We start from the raw sequence: 18,224 nt of genomic DNA on the forward strand, positions 1-18,224 counted from the left end.
AAGCAAGCTGCACCATGTCTCCAAGATGCTAGGCTCCATTGAAATACATTAAACCCACGATATTTCGTAGATGAGGGGTTTACATTCAAGGTCCACCACTTGTCCAAGCTATTATTGCTAGTAGCCTGAGTGGTTTGGTCTCAAGATTCACCACTTTTATTAAGAATATGTGGGTGTTAAGGTCCACCACTTGTCCAACCTATAAGGCTACATCTTAAAGGTTATTCTTTCTTACTACTTGGAGTGACCATGATAGGTTTTACATGGGGGTTTGGTTCCAAGGTCCACCACTTGTCCAAGCTAACTCTATTGAAACATAGAGAGAAGCAAAGGTCCACCCCTTGTCTAAGCTAGGGTCCATTGAAACATGGAGAGAAGGATGCTCCACCATTTGTCCAAGGTAGGCTCCATTCAAACATGAGGAGGAGCAAGGTGCACCATGTCTCCAAGATGCTAAGCTCCATTGAAAAACATTAAACCCACGATATGTCGTAGATGAGGGGTGTACATTCAAGGTCCACCACTTGTCCAAGCTATTATTGCTAGTAGCCTGAGTGGTTTGGTCTCAAGATTCACCACTTTTCCACTCTATGTCATTATATTAAGAATATGCGCGTGTTAAGGTCCACCACTTGTCCAACCTATAAGGCTACATCTTTAAGGTTATTCTTTATTACCACTTGGAGTGACCATGATAGGTTTTACATGGGGGTTTGGTTCCAAGGTCCACCACTTGTCCAAGCTAACTCTATTGAAACATAGAGAGAAACAAAGGTCCACCACTTGTCCAAGCTAGGGTCCATTGAAACATGGAGAGAAGGATGCTCCACCATTTGTCCAAGATAGGCTCCATTGAAACATGACGAGAAGCAAGCTGCACCATGTCTCCAAGATGCTAGGCTCCATCGAAATACATTAAACCCACGATATTTCGTAGATGAGGGGTTTACATTCAAGGTCCACCACTTGTCCAAGCTATTACTGCTAGTAGCCTGAGTGGTTTGGTCTCAAGATTCACCACTTTTATTAAGAATATGTGGGTGTTAAGGTCCACCACTTGTCCAACCTATAAGGCTACATCTTAAAGGTTATTCTTTCTTACTACTTGGAGTGACCATGATAGGTTTTACATGGGGGTTTGGTTCCAAGGTCCACCACTTGTCCAAGCTAACTCTATTGAAACATAGAGAGAAGCAAAGGTCCACCCCTTGTCTAAGCTAGGGTCCATTGAAACATGGAGAGAAGGATGCTCCACCATTTGTCCAAGGTAGGCTCCATTCAAACATGAGGAGAAGCAAGGTGCACCATGTCTCCAAGATGCTAAGCTCCATTGAAAAACATTAAACCCACGATATGTCGTAGATGAGGGGTGTACATTCAAGGTCCACCACTTGTCCAAGCTATTATTGCTAGTAGCCTGAGTGGTTTGGTCTCAAGAGTCACCACTTTTCCACTCTATGTCATTATATTAAGAATATGCGCGTGTTAAGGTCCACCACTTGTCCAACCTATAAGGCTACATCTTAAGGTTATTCTTTATTACCACTTGGAGTGACCATGATAGGTTTTACATGGGGGTTTGGTTCCAAGGTCCACCACTTGTCCAAGCTAACTCTATTGAAACATAGAGAGAAACAAAGGTCCACCACTTGTCCAAGCTAGGGTCCATTGAAACATGGAGAGAAGGATGCTCCACCATTTGTCCAAGATAGGCTCCATTGAAACATGACGAGAAGCAAGCTGCACCATGTCTCCAAGATGCTAGGCTCCATCGAAATACATTAAACCCACGATATTTCGTAGATGAGGGGTTTACATTCAAGGTCCACCACTTGTCCAAGCTATTATTGCTAGTAGCCTGAGTGGTTTGGTCTCAAGATTCACCACTTTTATTAAGAATATGTGGGTGTTAAGGTCCACCACTTGTCCAACCTATAAGGCTACATCTTAAAGGTTATTCTTTCTTACTACTTGGAGTGACCATGATAGGTTTTACATGGGGGTTTGGTTCCAAGGTCCACCACTTGTCCAAGCTAACTCTATTGAAACATAGAGAGAAGCAAAGGTCCACCCCTTGTCTAAGCTAGGGTCCATTGAAACATGGAGAGAAGGACGCTCCACCATTTGTGCAAGGTAGGCTCCATTGAAACATGAGGAGAATCAAGGTGCACCATGTCTCCAAGATGCTAGGCTCCATCGAAAAACATTAAACCCACGATATGTCGTAGATGAGGGGTTTACAGTCAAGGTCCACCACTTGTCCAAGCTATTATTGCTAGTAGCCTGAGTGGTTTGGTCTCAAGATTCACCACTTTTCCACTCTATGTCATTAAATTAAGAATATGCGCGTGTTAAGGTCCACCACTTGTCCAACCTATAAGGCTATATCTTAAAGGTTATTCTTTCTCACCACTTGGAGTGACCATGATAGGTTTTAAATGGGGGTTTGGTTCCAAGGTCCACCACTTGTCCAAGCTAACTCTATTGAAACATAGAGAGAAGCAAAGGTCCACCCCTTGTCTAAGCTAGGGTCCATTGAAACATGGAGAGAAGGACGCTCCACCATTTGTGCAAGGTAGGCTCCATTGAAACATGAGGAGAATCAAGGTGCACCATGTCTCCAAGATGCTAGGCTCCATCGAAAAACATTAAACCCACGATATGTCGTAGATGAGGGGTTTACAGTCAAGGTCCACCACTTGTCCAAGCTATTATTGCTAGTAGCCTGAGTGGTTTGGTCTCAAGATTCACCACTTTTCCACTCTATGTCATTAAATTAAGAATATGCGCGTGTTAAGGTCCACCACTTGTCCAACCTATAAGGCTATATCTTAAAGGTTATTCTTTCTCACCACTTGGAGTGACCATGATAGGTTTTAAATGGGGGTTTGGTTCCAAGGTCCACCACTTGTCCAAGCTAACTCTATTGAAAATAGAGAGAAGTAAAGGTCCACCACTTGTCCAAGCTAGGGTCCATTGAAACATGGAGAGAAGGATGCTCCACCATTTGTCCAAGATAGGCTCCATTGAAACATGACGAGAAGCAAGCTGCACCATGTCTCCAAGATGCTAGGCTCCATCAAAATACATTAAACCCACGATATTTCGTAGATGAGGGGTTTACATTCAAGGTCCACCACTTGTCCAAGCTATTGTTGCTAGTAGCCTGAGTGGTTTGGTCTCAAGATTCACCACTTTTATTAAGAATATGTGGGTGTTAAGGTCCACCACTTGTCCAACCTATAAGGCTACATCTTAAAGGTTATTCTTTCTTACTACTTGGAGTGACCATGATAGGTTTTACATGGGGGTTTGGTTCCAAGGTCCACCACTTGTCCAAGCTAACTCTATTGAAACATAGAGAGAAGCAAAGGTCCACCCCTTGTCTAAGCTAGGGTCCATTGAAACATGGAGAGAAGGACGCTCCACCATTTGTGCAAGGTAGGCTCCATTGAAACATGAGGAGAATCAAGGTGCACCATGTCTCCAAGATGCTAGGCTCCATCGAAAAACATTAAACCCACGATATGTCATAGATGAGGGGTTTACAATCAAGGTCCACCACTTGTCCAAGCTATTATTGCTAGTAGCCTGAGTGGTTTGGTCTCAAGATTCACCACTTTTCCACTCTATGTCATTAAATTAAGAATATGCGCGTGTTAAGGTCCACCACTTGTCCAACCTATAAGGCTATATCTTAAAGGTTATTCTTTCTCACCACTTGGAGTGACCATGATAGGTTTTAAATGGGGGTTTGGTTCCAAGGTCCACCACTTGTCCAAGCTAACTCTATTGAATAATAGAGAGAAGTAAAGGTCCACCACTTGTCCAAGCTAGGGTCCATTGAAACATGGAGAGAAGGATGCTCCACCATTTGTCCAAGATAGGCTCCATTGAAACATGAAGAGAAGCAAGATGCACGATGTCTCCAAGATGCTAGGCTCCATCGAAATACCTTAAACCCACGATATTTCGTAGATGGGGGGTTTACTTTCAAGGTCCACCACTTGTCCAAGCTATTATCGCTAGTAGCATGGTTTGGTCTCAAGATTCACCAGTTTTCCACGCTATGTCATTATATGAAGAATATCTGGGTGTTAAGGTCCACCACTTGTCCAACCTATAAGGCTATATTCTAAATGATATTTTTTTTGACCACTTGGAATGTGCATGATATGTTTTACATGGGGTTTTATTCCAAGGTCCACCACTTGTCCAAGCTAGATCTATTACATATATATTATACATACAATATTCAACTAGATTCCCTACCTATCATGTCCAGTAGCATGGATGCTCTAGCTTGAAGGTCCACCACTTGTCCAACCTATACTCTCTTATGTAAGGGAGATCTCGCTATAAATTCAAAACCTTCCCGCCTAAATTTAAAATATCCCTCCCAAATCTTAAATATCCCGCCTAAATTTTAAACTATCCCGCCCAAATTTTAAAATTCAAACTTTTTTATAAAAATTTAAATTTTACTACTTAAATTTAAAATATTCTACGCAAAATTGATTTTAAATTCAAGTTTACCACAAAAAGATATCATTATACCACCTAAATTCAAATATGCAAACCTCAAATCATTATATTGTACATAAATTCAAACAAATTCAAATTAACAAGCCTAAACTGATATTAGTTTGCATAGATATGAATTTATCACACCTAAATTATGTCACCATGTTAGAGAGAGTGGTTAGAGAATTTGAACAAGGTCCACCACTTGTCCAACCTAGATACCAAGAAGGATTGAGTGTACAAGGTATTGTTTGGAGGTCCTTATAGTCCATTGGTCTTAAGGTCCACCACTTGTGGTAAGGGTCACCAAAAAGTGTATATATTCATCCAAAGAAATACACGTATTTTTGGTCTACATGTCCTAGTTTAAACCATTTATGTCCATTAGGTGTATCACTAAACAACACTACTATTTTTGAGAAACAGAAGTTACAATCATATCTACAAATGGATTAGAGGAAAATCAGCTCAGCATACATCCAGAACTCGCTACAAGAATCGACTTTAACAGATCACGCAAGTAAGTCTTCCATTCAATTTTACTAGTATTACAATGTGTTAGTTATTTGTGATATTTATGTATGTATATATACTATGTGTGCATATCGTAATTAAGTGTAATTGTGTATCTGCATTATGTATGAGTATTACAATGAAATAACACAAATATACATACATACACATAGATAACACAGACGCACACATACATGAGCATGTATTTTCAAGAGAGAGATAGCAAATACAGAGATAGATAGATAGAGAGAGAGAGAGAGATAAATAACTGTTTTTTAGAGAGAGGAGAGAGAAAGATAACAGATTTCACTGTGTTTATGTATGTGGAAGAGAGGAAGACGATGTATGGGAATATGTGCACGTATTTTCAAGAGAGAGACAACAAGATAACAGATTTCATTGTGGTTATGTATGTGGAAGTGAGGAAGACGATGTGTGGGAATATGTGCATGTATTTTCAAGAGAGAGACAGCAAGATAACAGATTTCACTGTGGTTATGTATGTGGAAGAGAGGAAGACGATGTGTGGGAATATGTGTATGTGTGCGGGGATACGTTTAAACTATGTATCTCTGTCTTTTGACGAGAGAGTGTGTGTGCAAGAAGAGTTACAGAGAACCATCTTCTCTATATGGAGAAAGACAGAGAGTGAGAGAGAGAGAAATACCTGTTTTTTCTCTATTCGTGAGGTGTGCAATGTCTCCTGAGAAGACTGCCCGATCCTGCCCTTCTGGAAAGCGTTGTGTACGCTGCTGTTTCTTTGTCTTGTGCGCGAACTTTCAATCCTGTGCACTCCACCTGTGTGTTGTGTACGATGCCGAGCTTGCTCCTCTACGCGCGCGTATACTCCAACTGTGTGCGATCCGTGTGCGCTTTCTGTGTTTTTGCTGCTCGCCTGCTTTCTCTGTGTGCGTTTCTCGTGCGCTCTCTGTGTGCCTAATCTTGATAGGGTTTATTAGAATGCCACGTATGCTACAAGTCCATGTTTTATCATAGGATTAAAAAAAACAAAAGCAATATAAAAAATTAACCAATTCACATGGCCAAAATTAAAGAAATCATGGTTGAAAATATGAAAAACATGCATAACTCTATACTTGACCCCGCCCGGGGCGCTGCCCCAGGACCCCGCTCAGAACAATATCCCAAAATCAACCTCCCAAGCCCCGCCATCGAGAGCGCTATATTCCACATCCCCATCAAGAGCGCTACCCCCAAACCTCACGTGGAAGCGCTGCCTTGTCACCCCATTGTGGCATTGCCCTAAGACCCCGCATCTGGAGTGCTAAATGGGAACATTCTTCATTAGTGAAATTTTGAACATAAATTATATTAGCATATACTTAAATATAATACAAATATTAACATATTAGCTATACTACTAATTTACTATAGCAGTTCTAGATTATGTCCCATACTATATTTAAGGTGCCAAAGGTTTGGCCTTATGGTCCTAGATTTAGCCAAGTGGTCAACACATATAGGACCAAGTGCACACTGTGCCACAAAACTTGGCCACCACTTCACTTGCCAAAGTTTAGGCCACATGGTCAATCCTAACTTTCCAATGTTCTTATTATGTCACCTTTTGCCTCGTGGAAAACCTAGGCTTGTTTTCACATACTCAGGCACTTCAAGCCACAATAAATTGTCATTACTCTTCAACAACCCTTTTGTTCAAGTCTTTGAAAAAACATTGTTTAAGGCCACCCTAAACCATTTTCATTTAGGGGTGTCTAAAACTAGCTTTTTGGCAATTCGAGAAGAAAATGGTCAAAGTTTTATACTTAGTTTTAACCACTTGACCAATTCAAATATTGGAAAGCAAGGTCTTGTAATACTTTTCTTTGGACATCACACATTAAAACTAGGTCCCTCACTTGTCCAAGCTATGCTCTAATACAATAAAGGGCTTTTGGTTTCAAGATGCACCACTTTCCCAACCTTGATTCCATTAAAGCTATGGCAGCTAGGTCCAAGGCAGCTAGGTCCACCACTTATCTAAGCTATGCTCTAATAGAGTAAGGGGATTTTGGTTTCAAGATCCACCACTTGTCCAAACTTGATTTGGGAAGCAAGGTCCTATAATAGTTTGCTTTGGACATTCACCATTACAACTAAGTCCACCACTTCTCCAAGCTATGTTCTAATACACTAAGGAGGTTTTGGTTTCAAGGAGAACCACTTGTACGACTCTGTTTTTGGAAGTAAGGTCTTTACATAGTTCACCTTGGACCTTGGACATTGGATACTACAACTAAGCCCACCACTTGTCCAAGATATCCTCTATATATAGCCAAAGGGTTTGGGTTTCAAGATTCACCACTTTTCCAACCTTTCTTCCATTAAAGAAAGGAGGGGCTTTATAACTAGGTCCACCACTTGTCCAAGCTATGCTCTGATATGGAAAGGGATTTTGGTTTCAAGGTCCACCACGTGTTCAACCTTGCAAGACTCAAGGGATACTTGGACATTGGAAAGCATAGTCCTATAGTAGTTGATAGGTGGCAGTGGGTATTACAACTAGGTCCAACCTATGCTCTCATATCGCAAAGAGGCTTTGCTTTCAAGGTCCACCACTTGTCCAACCTTGCTTCCATTAAAGAAATGAGGGGCTACGTAAACATTGGCAAGCAAGGTAGCAAGGTTCTAAGGTGTTTCACCTTGGATATTGGGCATTATAACTAGGTCCACCACTTGTCCAAGCTATGCTCTGATAAAGAAAGGGGATTTTCATTTAAAGGTCCACCATGTGTTCAACCTTTCTAATATAGAAAGGGGATTTTGGTTTCAAGGTCCACCACGTGTTCAACCTTGCAAGACTCAAGGGATACTTGGACATTGGAAAGCATAGTCCTATAGTAGTTGATAGGTGGCAGTGGGTATTACAACTAGGTCCAACCTATGCTCTCATATCGCAAAGAGGCTTTGCTTTCAAGGTCCACCACTTGTCCAACCTTGCTTCCATTAAAGAAATGAGGGGCTACGTAAACATTGGCAAGCAAGGTAGCAAGGTTCTAAGGTGTTTCACCTTGGATATTGGGCATTATAACTAGGTCCACCACTTGTCCAAGCTATGCTCTGATAAAGAAAGGGGATTTTCGTTTAAAGGTCCACCATGTGTTCAACCTTTCTAATATAGAAAGGGGATTTTTGTTTCAAGGTCCACCACGTGTTCAACCTTGAAAGACTCAAGGGATACTTGGACATTGGAAAGCATAGTCTTATAGTAGTTGATAGGTGGCAGTGGGTATTAAAACTAGGTCCAACCTATGCTCTTATATAGCAAAGAGGCTTTGGTTTCAAGGTCCACCACTTGTCCAACCTTACTTCCATTAAAGAAATGAGGGGCTACGTAAACATTGGCAAGCAAGGTAGCAAAGTCCTAAGGTATTTCACCTTGGATATTGGGCATTATAACTAGGTCCACCACTTGTCCAAGCTATGCTCTGATATAGAAAGGGGATTTTTGTTTCAAGGTCCACCACGTGTTCAACCTTGAAAGACTCAAGGGATACTTGGACATTGGAAAGCATAGTCCTATAGTAGTTGATAGGTGGCAGTGGGTATTACAACTAGGTCCACCACTTGTCCAACCTATGCTCTCATATAGCAAAGAGGCTTTGGTTTCAAGGTCCACCACTTGTCCAACCTTGCTTCCATTAATATAGCAAGGAGGATTTGGTCTCAAGGTTCACCACTTGTCCAACCTATGCAAACCTTTTTCATGTTGTAGCATGATTTTTGGTTTGAAGAGTATTTTTCTATAACTATGGATTTAACAATGTAATCTTTTTACTTACAGGATGGACTTTGAATCTGGGGAGAAAGTACATATGATACTTGACAATGAAATCGTTGGTATTGGTTGTGTGTGTAGAACAGATCCAGATTCCACTTGTGGTGGTACAAAGATAGGGCTGGGAAATGTCTCCATACTAGTGGAGGAATGCTTGAAGGATGTGGTCCTACCTTTTCCTACAATGGATACTTCATCTCTCCAAGGCTCATTATGGAGTGCTGTTCGATGGTCAAAGCTTCTTTTGCAATCTTTTGTATTAAATGGGAACTTAATTGATCCACACGAAAGCTACAATGGTGATGAAGAACATGATCATTCTGATCCTCTAGTTACAGATGCAATACCTATGACAAGCCCAGAATTTGAAGCAATGATTCGAGAGTCTTGGAGAAATCAGAGGGTCCTTTTAAAAGATGACACAATGATGCAAACCATGAATGAAGGGACCATCTTATATGTATTTCCACATGATTATGTCAACTTTCAGGAACTTGGTCCTGATTGTGTGGGTGTGGGTATTGAAAGAGAAAATGCAAGCATTCATGATGTGGTTGAAGTGGGTAGCATCACTTTGCTAAAGTGGCCCATCAAGCAGACAACAATGTTGAATGGGAGCCCATTACAACGCTTTGTTCCTGTTGATGGCATGCATGCTACATATGAGGATGTATCCAACGATGGCAATGTTGGAAAAAAACTTGATGGGAGTAATGTTGTCCAGTTGTCAAGGAAGAGACGATACACTTTCATGAACAGGACTCAAAAATCAAAAGCAGCACCAGCTTCGACTTTTTACCTTTCAAACAAATCAATTCAAAGGGTATCATGCATTGATTGTTGTGCACAAAAATGCTGCCAATTTGCAGATCGTGATATGGTGACAAGGTTACGACAACAATTTTGGGGAGAGTCTCAAAAATCACGCACTAATTATGTTTATGATGTTCTTTCTATATGTTATCAGAAAGATGAGAAGTCACGATACCAATTCAGGCTAAATGGCTCTATTGTTTGTTGTAGAGCATGGTATGAGCTACATGGAATACCAAAGACATCATTTTATCGATACAAGGAGAACTTTGAAAATGGTGTGCGCCAATATGTACATGGGAACACATGTACATTGAGAAGGGGACTTCAACATACTAGTTTAGCAAGAGCACTACTAAACGAGTTTGTGGAAAATAACTCTGAGAAAATGCCACATAGAAGTAGAACACTGCTAGATGGCTCAAGAGAGACTCAATTGGTGATTCCATCAACATACAAACAAGTGGATATTTTATGTGAAATCAACACGACACTTGACCAAATGGGCTATGAGAAGAAGCTATCCCAATCTTCTTTTGGTAGAATTTGGAACAAAGAGTACCCACATGTCACTTTAACAAAGACGAGTGAGTTCTCTAAGTGCAATATTTGTAGCTCAATCAAGGCAAGGTTAGAAGCTAAACCTTCTCTTGAAGAGAGAGCTCTTCTCTTGAGGGAGAGAGAAGTTCACATGGCACAACAAAAGAGTTGCAGAAGCCTATATTATGCATGGCGCACGTATTCAGAAACTCAACCACAAAAATATGTATGCATAATCCATGATAAGATGGATCAAAAGAAGACTGCCATTCCTAGATTACGCATTGTTCCCAAGGGTGTGGATTCAGGATATAATCTGCAGGTGGCATTGATTGGCATGATCACTCATGGACATGGAGAAGGTCATTACGGACACTTTGTCTTGAATGGTTTGTGGCCAGCTGATCCAAATCTTACAATTGGCTCAATTGCTAATTGTTTACATAATCTCGAGAGGATAGATAAGCATCCTCTTGGTGATCTAGTAACAAATGGACTTCCAAGGAGCAATATTTCACTACTACATGCTTTGAACTCAAGGGATGCTTTGGACTACCATAACTTGAGTGATGGAAAAGAGCCCATTGTGCAGTCGTCAGAAATTGCAGAAGAGGAATTGGGGTCAACATTTCGCAGATTGCCAGAGAACTTGTTGCTACAATTGGATAATTGTGCAGGGGAAAACAAAAATCGATACTTATTTGCCTATTTGTCAATGCTTGTTGCAAGGGGTGTTTTCAAAACCATCCAGCTGGGATTTTTAATGGTTGGGCATACACATGAGGACATAGACGCCATGTTTAGTAGGTTTTCAGAGAAGTTGAGAGTTACACAAACCTATACTTTGCCACATTTGATGGATACATTACGAAACAGCTCATCTTCATCTCCAGCTCCATTTTTTCTCACAAAGATCCCTGATTTCAAGCAATATTGTGATGGCTATCTTTGTGATGGACAAGACATACTTGTTGGACATTCCAAACCGCTTCAGTTCAGGTTCTTTATGCAAGATGAGACACCAATGATGCAATATAAGGCACATGTAGGTGTATCAAGTTGGAGTGGAAGTATTCGCCTTTGGAAAACAGACACAGAAGGCAAGCCAATGTTACCACATGGAGATCCACCTCTAGTACAAATGGCGGAGTATGTCAAGGCCCACGAAGAAGTCATTTTGGGGCTAAAGAACTATATAAAATTTTGGAAAAATTTAGGGAATGGTTCAAGTATTCCGCGATATTATAGACCCGTGATAGATTATTGGAGTAAGGTAATTGAAGAGATTGGAAAAGCAATCATATCAGAGGGAGTCTTGTATGAAATGTTTTGGCCAAAAACTCAAGAATATTCTCATCTACAAAGCACTACAATGAATTTGCAACAAGGAGCAGAAAGATTCCTAGGCCTTGAAGAGTTGAATGATCATTTTTGTGGGCCTCAACGAGATAGGCCAAGGGAAGAGTTTGACCCTATGTCTGATGTGCACCAAGGTGACTTTCTTATGCTTGTTCCGAGTGACACAGAAATCTATCCAGTGTGGCTTGCAATGGCTTTATCTGACATTGATAATGAGCCTACATCACCAAACTACAGAAAACTCTTGATTCAATATTGGGCACCTTGCGCGAGAAAAAGTGGGATGACAGATACTCAAGCTTACAGTAATTGTTGGAAGGGTTATTGGGCTGTCAACTATAAGGACCCACAAGTGTGGGAAACTATAGATGCAATTGTTTGGTCGTGGAGACCCAACAAAGAAGGACCATTTTCTAGAATAAAGATTCCAGAAAGACATGCTCTAAAAGCCAAAGAAGGCCTCACTCGTGCACATCAGCCACACTTGGATCAAAGTTCAGATATGGTATCAAATGTGGAGTAGAATTATGTGGAGCTTCTATTGTGACTATACTAGTCAATTTGTAAACAAAATCTTTTTTGTATCTTCCTTTGTTTTATGTAATTTATAGTTATTATTCAAATCCATGTGTTGTACATCCTCTTGACTTTTGGTGTTTATCAACACCACAATCCTATGAGATTTTCACTTTATTTACTAGCCACACACCTCAATTTTTCCCACTTTAAGTGGAAAATTCCCAAATTACATGAATTCGGTCGATTTGGAGATTCCCATAATGTGAGATTTTTACCAAAATACCTAATATGGTCTTATAGAGTGTGTCCACCACCCTCTTCTCATTGGCTGACCTCTAATTAACCTTAATCCCAAAGGGCCCCTAGAGGGTTCATATTTTTCCTAATGGATTTACTTTTCCAAATCTAGCCCAGAGGGTTCATATTTTTCCTAATGGATTTACTTTTCCCTTGATGACACCACGTCTACCATGCCTACACTACTAGCCATAGGGGGGGTTTGCAAGGGACTAATAATTGATGGACATCATTTAATAGATGACGAATCCGTCGCATAGACGAGGTCTATGTCGTATAAGCAAGGATATATTTTTAAAAAAAAATTGGCCATCGCATAAACAACGATTTCCGTTGCATAATCGACGCCTTGAATTTTATGCAGTCGCATAATCGACGCCTAAAATTTTCCTTGCTTAAACGACGCGGAGCAGCGAGGCTCGTAGTGACGGCCTGCACACTGCCCCTATGTCTCTCATGCGAGGCACTTTTATAATAGTGCTGCTCGCGCCTTTGAAACGTGACTCGCAGGAAACATAGCAGCACCAAGATCTCTCCATGGTAGCTAACAGGCCAAACGAGGGGCAGGTATTTATGTTCTCAGTTTTAGGGGGCTGCACCTTATCTTCATCACTTGCCTCTTTGGGTGTATTATCATCTTGAGATTAAGGCGACTGGTTTTCCTCTATTTTGGTAGGGGAGACCTCCTTCTTATCTTTAACAAGCTCCTTTGAAACGTCCGTTTTTGGCTCATGGTAGAGGCTCGTCTTGCTATCAAAGTAAAGAACGTTTGCCTGATTACATCCCTCATAAAGCCTCTACCCCAGTGTGTCAAATAATGTAGTAATATTCTTTGCATACCTTCAATAGGAAAAAATGATCATTCCAGCTCGCAATGTAGAGCTGAAATCCCCCATTGGGATGCAAGCCTACACTCTACTGATCTATTGCTGCCCAAATCTCTTCAAAAGACTTCATGCGTTGCAAGAAATTGTTGTAGGTGTCATCTAGCCCCTCAGGTTGTAAAAAGCCAATGAAGGAACCCTCATGATCCACTACTAGTGGTCGTATTCTTGCATTTATAACAGTCTCAAGGTCAAAGTGGCCATCCACAAACTTGCTTTTGTAGGCCTCAACATCAAATAGCTTCTGCCACTCTGCAAATCCTTCTCGGATGAGGGTCTCATATTCGACCTTGATGGGCATACAATTTGGGTTCTTGTGTAGCCAATCAGCGATCACTGCAACAAGGGTCGTGCATGCACTCTCGCCGGATGCTCTTTTGCTCCTCTAATCAACAGAGGCAAAAAATACAGATGTAGAGAGCTTCATGTTACCATCCCTACTCACCAAATCTTTATGTTCCCAACTTCCTATAGTGAAAAGATCCTCTCCAAAGTCCAAGCATTCAGATATCGCTAAAGAAAGCATTGCTTTCTCCTCATTCTGACAAACACAAAAAAACTTATTTCCATTTACAAGAGCTTTTGGACAAATTCCTAAGAATTCTCACATTGTGACCTACCATAACATCATGGGCTTCTATTAGCAAGGGTGACGCATACCTAGTTAGGTGCGGTTGGGGGCAAGGGATCGCCGGCCTAGTGGGTAGGCTAGTGGTCCCCAAGCGCACTAGCTAGGTATGTGGTCCCTCCCGAGTGGAAGCTCGTGATGTTAAACGGTACATGCAAAAAATGACAAAGAGCCCATTTTCCTACATAAGAAAATGTCAAAACCTTCTTTTGATAAATTAGGTTAAGTTAACAAAAATTTTGTGCATTTTTTACTTCCTTAGCATAAAATCCAAAATCGCATCCCTGGCCTCTCAATAACCCACGTGGCACACTTTCTATCGGGCTTCATCATTTTATCGATGCAACTGGGACAGCGATACGCACAGCGAGCAGGCCGGAGCATGGACTCTTGGAATGCATTGATTGTAGAGCAGGGTAGAAAGATGTACTCCAACTGCAATCACCTATGCAACATGATGAAGGCATGTGGCTCTACACATGCATCTTTAAGGCATGTGGTTCTACGCAAGGTGCTGATATGGGCACATAAATTCACAATTATATTGTTATTCAGAGACTCTTGCAAAAAGAAGCTATGCTTGGCTTTGTCTTGGTCGATATGTGTGCCACTCAGCACTTGCAAAGTGAGGGTCTTTCTCTAGATGCAATCAATAGCATGATGAAGGCATGTTTTCCTAACAGGAGTAAAACATATGTTCTTAGAAGTCAGTAGTTGGATAGATGTCTCTCTCTCTCTCTCTATGGCCTTACACAAGACCTTCACTTGGACAAGAGTATTAACAATGAGATTGCTCATCAATGGATCTTGGAGAAAGATAATTTTATGCCAACATGGATGAGAATTCATGAATGCCTTAAAGGGCCTATGGATTTACGGAAGATGTGGACTTGGGTAAGAGAATTCGCAATGAGATTGCTAGTCAGAGGCTGATGCAGGATATGCCAAACATGATAGTGGAAAGAAATCTCTGGGTTGTTTTAACCAGACACGAAGGAAGGCCTTTCTCCAAATGCAAGACCTATGGCCTTACGTTTCACATGGATGAGAGAATTCACGTCAGGATTGCTAGTCAGGGACTGTCGGTGAAACATATTGTCGTTGGCAATGCTTTATCGAAATATGTGCCAAAAGTCGTGGGGAAAAGGAAATATTCAATATTGAGCAGCACTAGTGGCAGGTCTGCCCGCGTGTTTTTAGCTAATACCAAGTCAGACAGATGGTGCGGTCCGCCACTCTCTAAGGACTCAGCATAGATAACTGATGCCTGAGAATTTTATCACTGTCTTGGAACGTGTTGAGTGCACGATATGCCCAACATGGCTGTGGCAATGAAGCACTGTGCAATTTTCACAAATGAAGGGAGGGTCTCTTTCCAGATGAAATCACCGATGCTTGCACCTTGAAGGCGTGTGGCCTTATGCAAGAAGTTGACATGGGTGAGACAATTCATGATAATATTGCTAGTTTGGGGCTGTTTGAGAAAGATGTTGTGCTTAGGGGTGCTTTGGTCAATATGTATGATGAAAGAACTAGAAGTTCTTGATGGGCGGAATGCCATCACTTTGAATGTGTTGATTGCAGGATATGCCGTGGTCGATATGTATGCCAAATGTGATGCGCTTGAGAAAGCACAAAAAACGCTTGAGGAGCTTTTTTTCCGGAATCTCGTCTCTTGGAATGCATTGATTGCGGGATGTGTCAAACATCAGAGGAACAAGCAAGCTCTAGGATATTTTGAGGTAATACAAAGCGCGCGCAACTCTCTACATGAAATGAGCGCATCTCTCTAGATGCAATCACCTAGGCTTTCATCTTGAAGGCATGTCGCAGTTCAGAGGATGAAAAGATGGATAAAAGTCATGGGCTGTTTTCAACAGATGCAAAGCAAGGCCATCCCTCCACTCGGTGAGCACTGCCTTGGTCAATATATATGCCAGATGCAGTACACTTGAGAAAGCACAAGAAGTGCTTACAGAGCTTCCTGTCCAGAATGTTGTCCCTTGGAATGCTCCGATTGTGGGATGTGCACAATAAGAGCAAGGCCACAAAGCTGTAGGCTTTTTTAGCAAATGCAAATCAAGCTCTCTCCAGATCCTCATGTAAGGATCACTTGAAACGACATCTCTTGGAATGCACTGCGCGTAGGATACACACAACGGGATTAGGGCCAGAAAGCTCTAGAACTTTTTCAATTTCCTATCTCAGAGTGTGGTCTCTTGAAATGCATTGATTGTAGGGTTTGTCCCACAGCAGATGCAAATCAAGGTCCTCTCTCCAGATGCGATCACCTACTCATGCATCTTAAAGGCATGTGTCTCTAAGAAAGATGTTGATATGGGCACAAAAATTCACAATTATATTGTCAGTCAAAGTTTATTGAAAAAAGATGTGTTTGGCACATGGGTATCAAAATTCATGATGTGATTGCAATGTAGGGGATGGTGATTGCAAGATATGCACAAGATGGATATGGCAAAAAAATAATGGTCTTCTTTTACGAGAGGCGAAGTGAGGTATGCTCGCCAGAAAAAGTCTCTGAAAATGCTCTTATGGTCCTAGGTTTCTTTAAACAAATGCAAAGAGGGGGTTTCTCACATTGAGATTGTTGATAGTGGACTAGTGGTGAAAAAATATTGTACTTGGTTGTGCTTTGGTCTACTTGTATGTCAAATGTGGTTCTCTCATGAAAGAAAAAAAATCTCTTGATGGGCTTTCCCTGCAGAATGTCATCTTCACCTCAAACACATTGATTTTTGGATATACCCAACTTCATTGTGCTAGGGTAGCTCAGGAAGCAGATGCAAACGGAAGGCTTTTGTCCAAATGCATTATCTATGCTTGCATCTTGAAGGCCAATGTCCTTATGCAAGCCATTGACATGGGTGACAAAATCAATGATAAGATACCTAGTACGGCGCCGTTGGTGAAGGATGTCATGCTTGGCCATGCTTGGTTGATATGTGTGGAACTGTCATGAAAGCATAAAAAGATGAAAAGTTCTTGATTGGAATTCTCTCTGGAATGTCATCACCTGCAACATATTGGGTGCTAATATGCCTATCGCAAGAAATCTCTTGATTGTTTTTACGGAACCTCTTTCTCCAAATACATTCACCTATGCTTGCACCTTGAAGGCTTGTGGCCTTATGGAATACTTTCACATGGGTATTAGAATTCACTATGTGATTGCTAGTTAGGGGTTTTTGGGAGTACTATGTCATGCCTGGAAGTGGTTTGATCAATATGTATACCAAATGTGGTGTCCTCACAATAGCACAAAAACTTTTTAAATGGCATCCTCCCTGGGATGTCATCTCTTGTAGTGGGCTAAGTGCAAAATATGACCAACATTTTTGATGTAAGAAAGTGCATCAATGATAGACATTAAATCGTGCGGTGAGTAAGAAGTATCAGTTTTTTATTCTTGACACTGAGAACGTAATGAGTGCACTGAAAATTGCACGCTGCCGTGGGAATGGCACGTTTCCTCATATTATAAAAATTGGGGAGGACTGTGCGAACTCCACCATGCAAGGAGATTTGCCTGTTTTCTTTTCTTTGAAACCTAAAAATGGAACAACAAACACTTAATAACATTGACATATTGTATGATCACAAACATTGAGCTTGACAAGACTCTAACCCTCCTTGTGGTTTTGTGCGAGGTATCCCTCTAAAGCATTGCGATCGGTATCCCATTTTTACGAGGTGCACCTCTGAACCACGACGATCGGTATCCCAAACATGCTTTCAAGTTAAAAAAATCTAACATGCTTTGACGAAATCTCTCTCTCTCTCTCTCTCTCTCTCTCTATTTTCTTTAAAAAATTGTAACACCCTTTGATGAAACTTTTATCTCTTTAATTGCACTCATCTACCACTTCCACCTCGAAGGCCTATGGCCTTATATGAGATCTTCAAACATAATTCATTTTCTCAGTTTTTGACTAACAAAATCTAAGCAACAAGCAATATTTGGAACACAAGTGAATCATAGACAAGTAGACCATGATGAGGAGTTAAAAGGAATGGGTTTTTCTTTTCTAATCGGATTGATTCCAAGATATATCCAACCTGGTTGTGGCAAGAAAGCTTTGGGTTGGTTTTACTAGATCCAAAGGAAAGGATTGTTTCTAATTTCAATCACGTACGCTTCCAAGTTGAAAGCTTGTGGCCCTTATACGAGATCTTCAAAAACAATTTGTTTTCTTGATTTTTAGTTAGTAAAATCTAGAGAACAAGCAATATTCAAAACACAAGTCAGTTATAAACAAGCGGAGTGTGATGAGGGCATAAAAGTGTCCTCTCAGGGTAACCTAACAGGACATAAAAGTGTCCTCTCAGG

This window comes from Adiantum capillus-veneris, chromosome 23 (genome assembly GCF_014529385.1).
Source record: "Adiantum capillus-veneris isolate H3 chromosome 23, ASM1452938v2, whole genome shotgun sequence".
NCBI lineage: Eukaryota > Viridiplantae > Streptophyta > Polypodiopsida > Polypodiales > Pteridaceae > Adiantum > Adiantum capillus-veneris.